The following is a 14,181-nucleotide window of genomic DNA, read 5'->3' as shown; positions in this document are numbered from 1 at the left end:
CGGTATATCAACACAAAAGCTATCCTCGAGTGCGGGAGTTACGGGGATGCGATAATTTTGTTAGGTGAGATAACTATTTCTTGTTCGAAAAATATCCTTTTGGTTCTAACTCTTTATTTTGCAGGAAAAATGGCCGACCTGCATGAATAGATTGTGAAGATGAGGGCAAAGAACAAGGCGGCCGTCAAGCTGACCGTGAAGCGAACGCGGGTCGAGGAAGTCAAGGCGGCTGTTGCGGGCGCGCCTGATGGTGGCTCCCCTTCGTCGATTGGGACGACTTCGGGAGGTTCTCCGGCCGGGAAAAAACAAAAGAACGAGGGGACCCCCGAACTTCGCCCCCTTATCAACGACAACCCTTCTGAGGATGACATAGTGCTGCCCTCATGTACTCTGCACAGGGGGGTCTTCTCGAAGAGAAATGTGCTGCTGGAGCGCGAGGAGGTGAGGCATATAGTCAGGCGGGATCGGGTGGCCCGGGATAAGGACTTGTCCGAGGATCTTGAAGGGATGATGAGGGTGGCCGCCCTGGCCTTGGCCCTCAATGCCCAAAGGGTCTGCCCTCAGAAGGACTATGATGCTTTGCAGACCAAATATGATGAGCTAGAGCACGAGTTTGAACAGTACAAGGATAAGTATGAGGTTCAGAGCGGCATTGTTGAAGACCTCTGTAAAGAGCAGAACAAGGTCAGGACTTTGGAGGCCGAGGGAAAAAGGCTCCGTGAGCGAATTGCTGAGTTAGAGAGGTCTCATCTCCCTGCTGCCGAGGAAGATGAAGACGAGAAAGCCTTGGTGACCCGCTCCCAGCTTCTGGGCAAGGTGAGGGAGCTGGAGGTCGACTGTGTTGCCACCCTGGGGGTTGGATTTAAAGCCGCGGTGGATCAGCTGAAAGTCCTCAATCCGCGCTTGGTGACGAAGGGCATCGGTCCGTACAATAAGGTTGTGGACGGGCAGATTGAGTCAAATCCGGAGTTCGAAGACTGGGAAGATGAGCAGGAGCCCCAGGGTGAGGACAACGGTGCCGAGGAGGAGGATGACGACGTCTGACCAGTTTCTTTTTGATAGTGGCCTGCGTGCCAATGTTTTGTGGCCTGCGTGCCAATGTTTTGTGGCCTGCGTGCCAAAGTAAAGTTAGTTGGGCGATGCCCGGATAATTTTTTGTAATATTTGGATATCTCCGGCCAGTTTGGTCGGTTTTTAATACTATTCTGCGTTTTATGCTCCAATGTTTATTTGTGCTTATCTGATTATTGTCGAATATTTATGTTTGTGCTCAGCCGAGGTTTATAGCCCGGGCGTGTAGGGAACGGTCCGGGTGCGCAGAGCAGGTGTGCGCTATAAGCGAGCTCGAGGCCGCGGTCGGGGCCACGTGCTCGCGGCGTGAACGATCCCATCGCGAGCTGGGGTTCTGCCGTGCAGGTACTTCCGCGGAGGGTCTGTGTGTAAGGCCCGCCGCGTAGTCGGCTTTGCCTCCTGATAGGGGGTATCCGACCGACGCTGTCGTGGAGCATACGCGCTTGTACCATGGCGCGAGTCCTTGCCCAACCTTTCCTCGTGTTCGCTATGAGCGGCTGGGTAGCGTTAGGTTGTTTCTAACTGTAATAGCGTCTGAGTTTTTCAGCGTTCCAAGGTCGAGCAAGTTTTTCGCCGAGAAGGTTCTCGAGGTAATACGCACCGTTTTCGGTTTTATCGTAAACTCGGTACGGGTCTTCCCAGTTCGGGGCTAGTTTGCCCTCGCGCGAATCTTTCATGTTTCTGCGGAGAACTAAGTCTCCGATTTCGAATCCGCGTTTGATAACTTTAGTGCTATGGCGTAAGGCTATCTGTTGTTTCAATTTCGCTTCTCGGAGGGAAGATCCTGTTCGGATTTCCTCGACCATGTCGAGCTCTTCTCTCATAGCTTCGTCATTGAGTTCCTCCTCGAGAGGTGACTCGGTCCGACGAGAGGGTTCTCGGATCTCCACGGGAATCACGGCTTCGGTGCCATAGGTTAACTTGAACGGTGTTTCGTCTGTGCTCGAATGTGGGGTCGTCCTGTATGCCCAAAGGACGCTGTGTAGCTCTTCGACCCAAGCTTTTTTCGCCTCGCCCAACCTTCTCTTTAGTCCACGGAGAATGACCCGGTTGGTGGCTTCAACTTGTCCGTTCGTTTGAGGGTGTTCGACCGAAGTGAAGTGCTGTTTCGTCCCGAGTTTGGTTACAAACTCCTGGAATTTTCTGTCCGTGAACTGGGTGCCGTTATCGGTTATGATCTCCTGTGGCACCCCGAACCGAGCGAGTATGTTCCGCTTATAAAAGCGGAGTACGTTTTGGGACGTGATTTTAGCGAGCGCTTCAGCTTCTATCCATTTCGTGAAGTAATCCACAGCGATCACTAGGTATTTATTCTGGTAAGACCCGACCGGGAAAGGTCCGAGGAGGTCCATTCCCCAGGTGGAGAAAGGCCAAGGCGAGGAGAGAGATTTGAGCTCGTTCGGGGGAGCCAGGTGCATGTCGGCATGACGCTGACATTTGTCGCATTTCTGGACGTATTCTTTGGCGTCTTGTTGCATGGTCGGCCAATAGTAGCCGGCTCTGAGGGCTTTCCTCGCTAGTGATCGTCCGCCAAGGTGTTGGCCGTTGATTCCTTCGTGAAGCTCTTGGAGTACCTCAAGTGCTTGCGAGGCGTCGATGCATTTAAGGAGAGGGATGGAGAAGCCTCGTCGGTATAGTTTGTTTTCGATGATAGTATACGAACAGGCTCGTCTTTTAATCGCTGACGCTTCCTTCGCGTCAGCGGGAAGTTCGTCTTTCGTGAGGAAGTTATATACTGGGGTCATCCAGCAATGGTCGTCCCCGATAGCGAATATTTGTAGAGCTCGCGCGTTTTCGCCTATGCTTGGTCTGGGTAGGATTTCCTGGATAACCGACTTGTTTCCCCCTTTCTTTCTTGTGCTCGCAAGTTTGGATAATATGTCGGCACGCGAGTTGTGTTCTCGGGGGATATGCTCGACTTCTGCTTTGACGAATTTTTTCATCTTATCTTTGACGAGCGTGAGGTACTCGGCGAGTACGTCGTTTTTGGCTTGGTAATCGCCGCTGATGTGGGATGCGACGAGTTGGGAGTCTGTGTAGATCTTGACCTCCCGTGCGCCCACATCCTCGGCAAGTCTCAGGCCTGCAAGGAGGGCTTCGTACTCGGCCTGGTTGTTCGACGTGTTGAAAGATAGGACTAAAGATACTTCGATGATGAGTCCTTCGTCGTTTTCTAAGATAATGCCTGCCCCGCTTCTCGAACTGCTTGAGGCGCCATCTACGTAGATGGTCCATTTGTTACTGGTCGGGTCCGGGGAGTCGGCGATCGAGGTCATCTATGCTACGAAGTCTGCTAACGCCTGAGCTTTTAATGCCCTCCTGCTTTCGTACTGTATGTCGAACTCCGAGAGCTCGAGGGACCATCTCAGCATTCTGCCGGCCATATCTGGTCGGCTGAGGAGTTGCTTGATGGGTTGATCTGTTCGAACGAAGATGGTGTGGGCGAGGAAATAGTATCGCAGCCTTCTGGCCGCTATCACTAGGGCCATGGCGACTTTCTCGATCTGTTGGTATCGCACCTCGGGTCCTTGCAGGGCTTTGCTGGTGAAATATACGGGTTTTTGCCCGTCTTCGGTTTCTCGGATCAAAGCCGCGCTGACTGCTTCGTTTGAAACGGCTAAGTAAAGATACAGAGGCTCGTTGTCATCGGGTCGAGAAAGGACGGGCGGTTTGGAGAGCACTTGCTTGAGGTGTGAAAGTGCTTGCTCACATTCTTCGGACCATTCAAAGGCCGCTTCTTTGCGTAGCAGTTTAAAGAAAGGGAGTGCGTGTTGGGCGGATTTCGCGACGAAACGTGATAGTGCGGTGAGCATCCCGTTTAAGACTTGGATGGATTTTTTATTGTTAGGAGTGGGGAGTTCAGAGAATGCTCGGCATTTATCCGGGTTGGCCTCTATTCCCCGTTCGGTCAAATAGAAACCGAGGAATTTGCCTGCTCGGACGCCGAAGGTGCACTTCTCCGGGTTGAAGCGCATCTTGCAGGACCTGGCCCGCTCAAACACCCGCTCGAGATGGGAGGTGTGGTCGGTGTCTTCTCGAGATTTGACGATCATATCGTCCATATATACCTCGAGGGTGTCGCCGATCTCTCCTCGGAACACTTTGTTCATCATCCGTTGATACGTGGACCCAGCGTTTTTGAGGCCGAAGGGCATTACGTTGTAGTAATAATTGCCCGACTCTGTCATAAACGCTGTGCACTGCTTGTCGCTCCTCGCCATGGGGATCTGGTTGTAACCTGAATAAGCATCCATAAAAGACAATAGTTTATAGCCGACCGAGTTGTCGACCAGTCTATCAATGTTAGGTAAAGGATAGGCGTCTTTTGGATATGCCCGGATAACATCAGTGTAATCAACACACATTTTCCATTTTCCATTAGATTTCTTAACAAGTACAACGTTTGAGAGCCAAGTTGAATACTTGGCCTCGGAAATAAAATTTGCCTCTAGGAGGTCTTTTACAGCTTTCTCGGCAGCCTCCGCTTTCTCGGGGGACTGCCGACGCCTACGTCGAACTATGGCCTTCACGGCTGGATCGATGGAGAGGTGGTGGCAGGCGACCTCGGGGTCGAGTCCGGGCATTTCTGCGGCGCTCCAGGCGAACAAGTCTGCATTGGCTCGAAGGCAGGCCACGAGCTGCTTCCTTGGTAGATCTGGGATGCCCTTGCCGATCTTTACCGCTTTGTCGGGGTTGTCGCCCAAGGGGACCAGCTCGAAATCTCCGTCTGGGACAGGTCGGACGGGATGAGGTGCCTTTGATCGCGTCTCTTCCCCGATCTTCAGTTCTTCTTCTGTGAACCGTGCATCAAGGTCGACTGAGCTGACGTTGGTTGTCTGATGCTGGTCTTCTCGAGGATGTTTGTCTTCGGCCCTTGGCTTTTTGTTGGAGCTGGTTGGAGGGGCGATCAGTTCTAGTCCCTTGACGGAGGCATCGAAGATTCTCCTGGCAGCTTCAATATCAGCGTTGATGGTGGCCACTCGTCCTGTCCTCGTGTAAAACTTCATCTTTAGGTGGACAGTGGAGGGTACGGCGGTTAGCTCGGCTAGAGTGGGGCGCCCGATAATGCAATTGTACAGGGTTTTGCAGTCGATCACCAAGAATCTGGTTTTGACTTGCCTGGAGGCTTCCCCTTCTCCGAAGGTGACAATCAGCTCGACGTAACCCCAGGGTTTGGTGGTAGCTCCGTTGAAACCTTGGAGGTCCGAACCCACATAGGGAGTGAGGTGTGAGTCGTCCAGCTGGAGTGTCTGGAAGAGGTGGGAATACATGATGTCGACCGAGCTGCCTTCGTCGACCAGGACCCGTCGGACGTCGAAATTCGCCATTCTAGCTCGGACGAGCAGGGGAATTGTGGCGTTTGGAGCTCCGCCGGGCAGTTCTTCCAGGTAGAAGGTGATTGGTTCTGACTTTCCCCGGAACTTTCGCAGCGTAGGGCCGAGGTCCGCGTTGGCGCTGAGCAATTCATCGAACTTTCTCTTCACTGAACTGATGGTGAGGGAGCCTGGATCCCCGCCGTTGGAGACGACCATGGTGAATGGGAATCTTTCCCATTTGCTGAGTGCGGTAGGGATCCCGACCGATGGCATGAAATCCTCTGGTCGGGTGACGGCCAGTGCTACTTGCAGGGGCCTGTTATCCGGCGAGTTCCCTTCGTCAGAGTTTCTTTGGTCGTCCCTTCGGGAAGGGTCCCCTTTCTTTGTGTATCTCGAAAGGCGACCCTCCTTGATCAGTGTTTCAATGGCATCCTTGAGATGGATGCATTCCTCGGTCAGATGGCCGTGACTTTTATGGTATTTGCAGTACTTTGACTTGTCGGTTCCTGGCCTTGCGGGGTTCGACTTCGGGGGCCTGATGTTCGATTTCTTGAAGTCGGTGTTTTGGCATTCGGCCAGGATCCTCTCCCGTGAGGTGTTCAGAGGGGTGTAGTCGTTGAAGCAACCAGATGGTCCTCGGCGCTCTTTGATGTCGAGAGACCTGTCGTCTTTCCTTTTTTCATGCCCTCGCTTCGAGCCTGAGTGCTCATAGTTTGAACTGCGAGCGGCGTCATTACCTCGCGAGGCTTTGATGGCAGCAGCCTCTCCTTCCTCGAATGCGATGAAAGCTTGAGCTTTGCGAAGGAGGGCGTTCATGGAGTGGACCTTCTCAATCTTGATGGCCTTCTTAAAGTCACTTCCGGGGAGGAGCCCCCGTTCCAGGAGGTACCTCTTCATGTAGTCTGTCGTCTGCACTTGGACGACTTCTTTGTTGAACCTGTCGAGGTAATCTCTTAGAGGTTCGTTGGTGCCTTGGATTACCGCTTCAAGGTTCGCCTCCGACTTTGGTTGCCGACGAGACACCGTGAAGTGGCTTAGGAAAAGGTCTTTCAGTTCAGTCCAGGAGTGGATGGAGTCAGGAGGCAGATTCCTGTACCATGTCATCGCTCCTTTCCTTAAGGTGGTCGGAAAGATGCGGCACTTGATGGATCCCCGGACAACATGGTAGTCCATGACAGCTTCGATGCTCCTTATGTGGTCGTCGGGGTCGGTGGTTCCGTCGTACTGATCCAAGACGGGTGGTTTTTCCATACCCCGCGGAAGACGAACTCGCCGGATGTGCTCGGACAAAGGACTGCGGAAATCTTCTTTGTCGCTGGGTCCCGGGGAGTTTGAATGTCTGCCCCGCTTGGGTTTTGCGTGTGTTTTGCCCGAGATTCTGCGGTTGTCTTTTGGAGGAGAATCCTCGCGGGGTTTCAACACAGCTTTGGAGGGGCCTCGGCGTTCCTGCTCGGGTGAGAGGCTCCTGGCTTCAGTGGTTTCAGGATTCTGATTTTTCTGACTCTTTCGAGGTGGAGAGCGGTGTCGCGGGCGAAAAATCGTTTTGTTCCTCTTTTTTGTGGGATGAGACACCTGATGCCTTCTTTGGGCTCGAGTGCTCATAAAAAATGATTTTTCTTTTGTATCGACCAAACTTTTTATTATTTCCAAAGGAGGAAAAGGAAAAAAGCTGCAATAACCTAAAAGTGGGGGGAGAGATCTTGGGTAAGAGGGTTGGTTATACGAAGGGAAGGTATTAGCACCCAACGTATCTATAGTACTCTATAGGTTTCTTTGCTTTGTTTTTCATTCCATGTTGTTGAGAGGTTCTGTTGTGAAGTAGGTGGGACCTAAGGTGTTTGTTTGATTATGCTCGCAAAGATCATCGCGATCCTCTGCATACATATCCCTTAGAGGGAATCAGAGCATCTGTAGCTCGGGGTCTACGGGTGCTAAGGTTTGAATGGTTTTTTGTGTTTTGTTTTGCTCGCCAAGGATCGACCTTGTGCCTACGTATTCTCAAAGGGATGTTGAGAAAGTCAGAGCAATCGTAGTTCCCACTTATGCTAGTGGAAGCAAAGGAAAATAGACAAATGTCGTCTAAATGCTAGATGTATCTAATCTATATCATCACATACATCTGTTTGATTTTTTTTGTTTGTTTAACCAGCCTTGTGGCAAAAACTTTCAATGAAGTCAGCCTTGTGACAAAAAGTTTTGATTAATCAGCCAGCCTCGTGGCAAAAGTTTCAATGAAGTCAGCCTTGTGACAAAAACTTTGATTAATCATCCAGTACGGTGGTAAAACAGTTTGATTGATTAGCCAGCCTTGTGGCAAAAAGAAGTTTGATTTTGATTGATTGATTGTTTGTGATGATATAGAAGAGATACTCCTAGCATAGAGATGAAAAATGTCTAATCTCCTAGGGTATTTGATTTGGATATTGGGGGATGCTTATAAGAAGCCCGTGGGTCCTTGTACGAAGCCCAAGAGGAGGCTATCCGAGGGTCCTTGCATTGTAAGCCCAAGAGGAGGCTATGGGAGGGACAATCCAGGGTCCTTGCATTGTAAGCCCAAGAGGAGGCTATGGGAGGGACACTCGTTTGTACAAAGCCCAAGGGGAGGCATGGTATAGTTGGTTTGAGCTCTTAGAGCGATTTCACCGGGAAACCATACTCTATGTCCTAACCTAAACCAGTGGAGATTCTTTGCACGAAGCCCAATAGGAGGCTATGGGGAACCTAGTGTTGTACTAAGTTGAATAAGCATATAACACAATCACAAGTATGAACAAGTACGAACAAACATGAACAAGTACATGAACAAGTATGAACAGTTATACATATATGACAAAGTGTGTGTATATAATGGAGTTTATGAAGGAAATATACCTGTAAGCATGATCCATTTGTATACACAGGGCTCGGGACTCACACTCGGGGAGAAGTCCACTTGAGTTTATTCAAAGCTATGTAAACAGGTATTTACAAGGGCTCGGGACTTATACCTACATGGAGGCCCATGATATTTTTGGGAAGATTTAAAGAAACCTTCATTTTTGGTTTGTTATTCAAAGTTAAAAAGTCAAACTGATCGAGGTATGTACAAAAATGTGTATGTATAAAAAGTGTATGTACAAGAAGGCGTACAATGAAATACCTAATTTCATGTACTGGAATGGGTATGTACAAAAGGCTTGGGACTTATACCTACATGGAGGCCCATGGTATATTTGAAAAGTTTTGTTTTGAAGTTTGGTTGTTTTGAAAATGATTTGAAAATTGTTTGAAAAGATTTTGTTTTGAAGAAGTTTTATTGTTTAAAAAAACTGTACAAAAAGAAAAGAAATGGGACTTACACTCTCTAATATTCGAGAGGCCCCACTGTTTTGAAAAACAATGAGTTGCATGATTTGAAAGTGAATTGATTACTGTTGTGAAAACAGTTGATTGAGTTTTAGGCTTACCTCGAAGAATGAGAAAATTGGATTTCTGAGTTTGAGGTGTTACCGTGATCTTCAAGTGATGTGCTTGGAATAAATTAGGATCTCAACAGATATTAAGAATCCACACCAGCAGAAAAGAAACGTCGAATAAGCTCACAGCTTTCAGCAATTCCATGATCATCCAGTAATTGTTTATGGAGTTCTACAGCAAATGGAAGACCAAACAAATAGAGAACAACAGAGAACAACAGAGAAATAATCTCGAAGTCTCGGATGAAGTTAGAAAGTTCAAGTGATATAATCAAATAAAAATTTAAATGATTAACTACACAAGATAATATGAAAATATCAAATTCAAATATTAATTCTAAAAGAAGATATTTTTTTTATGATTTTTCATGAAGGAAGAAAATAATTAGAAACATAGGCATCTAATATATTTTTTTTTGGCATTTTTAATAAGAATTAAAAAACACACTTATAAACATATGAAAATATTAAAAGAAAACTTTTAATCTTAAAACATATTTTTTGTCATTTTTTAATAAGGATTAGAAAACAAAACTAAATCCTATATTTAAAATTAAAATACTAAATATTTTTCATGAAAATCTTTTAAAGAAAAAGTTAAGGAAATAAAAATTAGTAATGGGCCAGAGGTGTTTAAGCTGAACGGAGGTGTGCAGGCCCAAATATATTAATAAGCTGAATAATAATTTAAAAAAACATGGGCCGGACCGGGTCGGGTCAGGAAGGGCCCGGATCCGCCTCTTAACCCAAAAGTTGGGTTTTGAGAAAACCCTAAAATACAACTCAGAGGCAGCGCCTCTTTTCCCCATTTTTTCTGAAAAAAAAACTCTCTTCATCTTTCTCACGATAACAGTGACAATGGCTAAAGGAACAAAATCTCTTGCTCTTGCTTTTGCTCTCGATTCTCTCTACCGAACAACAACAACACACTTTCCTCTCGGTTTCTCTCCTCCATGATAATCACCATCAATTTTCGTTCTCATCTTCATTTCTCTCGCGAATGACACAACAACAATGGTCTCCTCGCGTGAAAACGGTGACAACAATGATTCTCTCTCGGTTGTTTTTCTCTGCCCACGGTTGAAGACAACAACTTAGCTTCTCTTAATCACTCTCCCTCTCACTGAAACGAAGACAACAACAAAAAACCTCCCTCTCGGTTTACGGCGGCCATGGGAGGAAAATCAGAAGAAATCCAGGTATGCTTCTCTTTAACTCATCTTTTAATTGTTCAGTTAAAACCCCAAGCTCACCACCACAATTATTCATATTCAGACTCAAACTTAAAGCTAGCAAACTGTAAAAATGGATTTGTGCAATTTTCTTATGATGAATTAATTTGGAGTTGATTTTCTGGTGTATGGAACTTATTTTACAGAGAAAATTTAGTATGATCTTTCCATGTATTTTCTAGTATAGTGATGATAACTTAAGCTTTCTCTGTTTTCAGTTTCAGACAAATCATAGGTATAACAATTAACAGCAAAAATATTGAGTGTGAGGTATGAAGTATACTTACCTTCGGCGAGGAGATGTTCGCCGGATTTTGAATTTGAGGTAAGTCCTTGTTTACTCTGCTTCTGTTTCTGAAAGTTGCTACAAGTTTGTTGTTATTGCAACTGAGTTGTGATTCTGAATTTTTGCTTTGCGAATTTGCTGTGGTGCTGAACAGCATAACTTATTGCCGGCTGCCGCGTTGAAGATGATGTGGGGCTGCCACCGAAAGTCAGAGGTAAGGTTTCAAACCTCTTTTTTTTTTCTGGAAATTCGGGTGGTGTTATTGAAGGACACTTTGAGTTGCTCATTCTTATAGCTATGCAAGAGTGTAACAACTTTTGAATTTGTTGTTGTAGGATCTATTTTGATGAAGATGATGCAACAAAACCTTTTTTTGGATATTAGGGAGACTTGAAGATGCAACTTCAAGTTGTTGCTCTCCACTAAGGTATGAACTACTTCTTCACCCCTTTTCCAACTATGGAACTAAGAAACTTTGAAAATTATGAGAGAAAAGGGAGGAGTGAAAAAAGCAAGTAGTTAAGGTTGCTTTGGTGTGATTTGCAATGAAGAGAACACCTCTATTTATAGGAAAAGCTTAGGATGTGTTTGGCATAAAAATTAACTTGATTGGCAAGATTGTAATCATTGAGAAAATAAGAATAAGAATAAGAATATTCTCCATGTCATTATGCAAAGATATTTCTTATGATATGAATCATGCAAGTGGAAGAAAAATCTCTCTTTGATTCCTTTTTGTCTTGAATTATCTCTTCTTTTTGAATTATTTCTTTTATTGGACTTTTTGCTAATCTCACCCCTTTTTGTTTCTTTTCTTTTCATGTGACATGAGTATTCTTTGAAGAAAGAATGAAGAAACTTGAATTCCAAGAATGGAGATTTGAAGATTGAAGAAAGTCTTCAAGAATGTCTTTGTAGTTTTTCTCTTTTTTCTTGTAATTTCCAATTCATTCCAACTTTAAAATTGTATGAACTTGTATTCTTGAAAATGAATAGAATTTTGTAATTCTTGAACTTTAGATAAAGTTCCTTTGTAATTCATTTGAAAATTGGAATTTGTTCATGTAAAGACACTCCACTTGAATTTCCTTTAGAATCTTGGATAAATTTGTATGAACCATGAATGTTGGATATTCTTGAAAGAAAAGTCCTTGAAGTAATGTGAAAAATGTTCTTGCACCAATGAACTTTTAATTCTTGAATTTATGGTTTTAAACCATACTTGAAATAATCTTTCAACAAATGGACTAAAAGATATTTCTTGCAATTTTGGTGAAATTTCCGTGAATTATTTCAAACTTGTACCAACTTTCAAATAATCCATATGAATCAATTCTTCACCATGATGAATCCATAGGCCAAAATCTTGAAATAGATTCCAATCAAAACTCTTGAATCACACAAATGGATATGGCACACTTTATTTGAAGATGATTGAAACCTTTGATTGATTTCCTGGGGATTTTTAGGGTTTCCCAAATGTGATCCCTGATTTCAGTCCCTGATAGTTCAAAACCCTAATTCTGATGACTTGAAATTTCACTGTTGATCAATCCTTGTGTAGGAGATGTTATGAGCCAATGGATTAGGTCAAAATGATGCACTTGAGGTCTTGATATCATGTCCCAAGCCACTAGGTCAAATTCTGAGCAAAAGTCAGGAGTGTGCTGTCTTCAGTCAAAACCCTAATTCAGTCGATTCAAAGCTGTTGAGCTTGTTGAAATGAATCTCTGAGGACCAAATGTTGATTGTTGATGAAGATAGTTCTTTTGAGATGAAGGGAGAACAAAACCCTAATTTATTGTTACTTGTACTGATGAGTGATTTCTTGATTAAATCCCTGCTGAGTCACAAGTAGCAAACACAAACTATGCAATTTGTTAGAGATGCAAATGATGCATATGCAATGATATGAGGTGGTATCTTAGGTCAAAAATTTGGGTATGACAGATGCCCCTATTTAAGTTTCTTCAACCTGAGACATGAAGATTGAAAATCTTTATTTTGATAGGGTGGAAGAGACTTAAATATCAGAAGACGCGAATTTTGGACCTAAGATACCAAAATTGCGAATGATGCAAGGATGTCTTTACCGAGGGATATCAAAACTGACTCCACTGGGGAAAAGAGGTTGGGAAGGATGTCTCAATCCGTTTTAGGGAGAGAATCCGTTTTGTCTTTTCGGGAAAGCAAGTGTATGCTTCACCGGGGAATGATAGCTTTGTAAGAAAAGCTTACCTATCGACATTACCGACTATCTGCATGGGGATAGACTTGTTTAATAATGCGAAGGTGAAGGTATGAAAATGCATTACCGACTATCAGCATGGTGACAGACTTGACAAGGTAAAAAGAGTTTCAAAGGTTCGGTTAATATTACCGACTATCAGCATGGTGATAGACATGTTTAATAATATAACCAGAACAAAAAGTTACCGACTACCAGCCTCGTGATAGTGGTTTTGAAGACATGATCAATTATCAGCCAGGTGATAAAATGATCCTGGAGACTTTGCTAGGGAAATTACTGGTTATCCAGCCTTGCGAACAGTAATAAGGCCCTGATTGTCAAATGGTCTTCATGATTGATTTCCTTGAGAGGGAAAAGCTTTTGAAAGAGACACAAGCTGCTCGGATGATGAGACAATTGCTTATTGTCTGTTTTTTCACGACTCTATTTGAGGAATCGGAGTTTTGAATCTCTGGTAAAGACAAGGTTCTAACCAAGAATGAATTGGAAAGAGACAGTCAAACAAGACTTTGTACCCATGAGGAATGAACTCAACTGGGGATTCTCTCCTTTGTTTTGAGGGGAGAAACTAAAGCAACCTTCTTCCACGAGAAATGATCTCAGTGGGGAACTGGAGAAAGAAAGGATGTTATTTCTGCTTATGGGTGACGACCTACTTGAGAGATGACACGCCCATATCTGTTTTTTTTTTTTTTTTCTCTTCTTTTTTCTTTTGTTTTCTTTTTTCTCTACTCTTTTTTTGGGATAGATATATCCTGAGCAAGTGAATATGAAGCAAATATTGAAAAATGCAAGAATGCATAAATGATGCAAATATGTATGAATGATGAATGTCATGAATGTAGCATGCATACTGACAAAACTGACAGACAATGAAGTATATACTGGAGAAGGACCGACGTCGCAATACAACCAGATACTTGGCAAATGTTCTTCAACACGGTGTAGACAACGCAGGTGATGAATGGTGTTACATGTTTTAAACTTCTCTGGGGAAGATAAGCATCTTTTCTCATTGAGACGGAAGAACCTTTTCACTGGAGATGGAAAATCTTCGTTACTGGGGATAGAAGAGCTTCTTCACTGGGGATAGAAGAACTTTTCCTATCATAATCTTTGATTCATCCTATGGAGATAGCTGTTGATGTTCCTTCTGTTGTTCACAACTCAAAGGAAAATTTCGCTTTTATTTTGAAAAAGAAAAGTGAAGTAAATTCATTTAAAACTTCTTTTTTCTTTTTTTTGTTTCAAAAGTGAATAACACAATTAAAGCGTCATTTTGCAAGCTGAAAGGAATTAAAGATTGCAAACAAATGGGCACAAGGCTCAAATTTATTTAATAGGATGGTAATCAGCTAAAGGCGTGATTCCATAGAGTATTTACAAAAGTTGGAAATGGTAATTATGTGGAAAAGGCTACATTGAAAGCAATAACCACTATTCCCTCTAACAACTTTGAGTTACAACTATGCTTGTCGCTTCAGATTTGGCGATGATTTGATTGAAGATCCTTTGATGAGAAAGACTCTTCAGGTGACGAAGTACGGACTGATGCAGTTACTTTGTCATA

General features: G+C 44.4%; 1 long non-coding RNA gene across 1 annotated transcript; it reads left to right on the top strand.

Annotated features, from left to right (window-relative positions):
* Positions 1-9,745: 9,745 nt before the first annotated feature.
* LOC131607074 (uncharacterized) lies at positions 9,746-11,154 on the top strand. Its single transcript, XR_009285192.1, has 4 exons — positions 9,746-10,041; positions 10,293-10,399; positions 10,515-10,574; positions 10,696-11,154. It is a non-coding gene; the product is annotated as an uncharacterized LOC131607074 (long non-coding RNA).
* The last annotated feature ends 3,027 nt before the right edge of the window (positions 11,155-14,181 follow it).

Source organism: Vicia villosa, linkage group LG5 (assembly GCF_029867415.1).
Source record: "Vicia villosa cultivar HV-30 ecotype Madison, WI linkage group LG5, Vvil1.0, whole genome shotgun sequence".
Lineage (NCBI taxonomy): Eukaryota > Viridiplantae > Streptophyta > Magnoliopsida > Fabales > Fabaceae > Vicia > Vicia villosa.
Note: the sequence above shows the minus strand (reverse complement) of the source record. Positions and strands in the feature narration are given on the sequence as shown.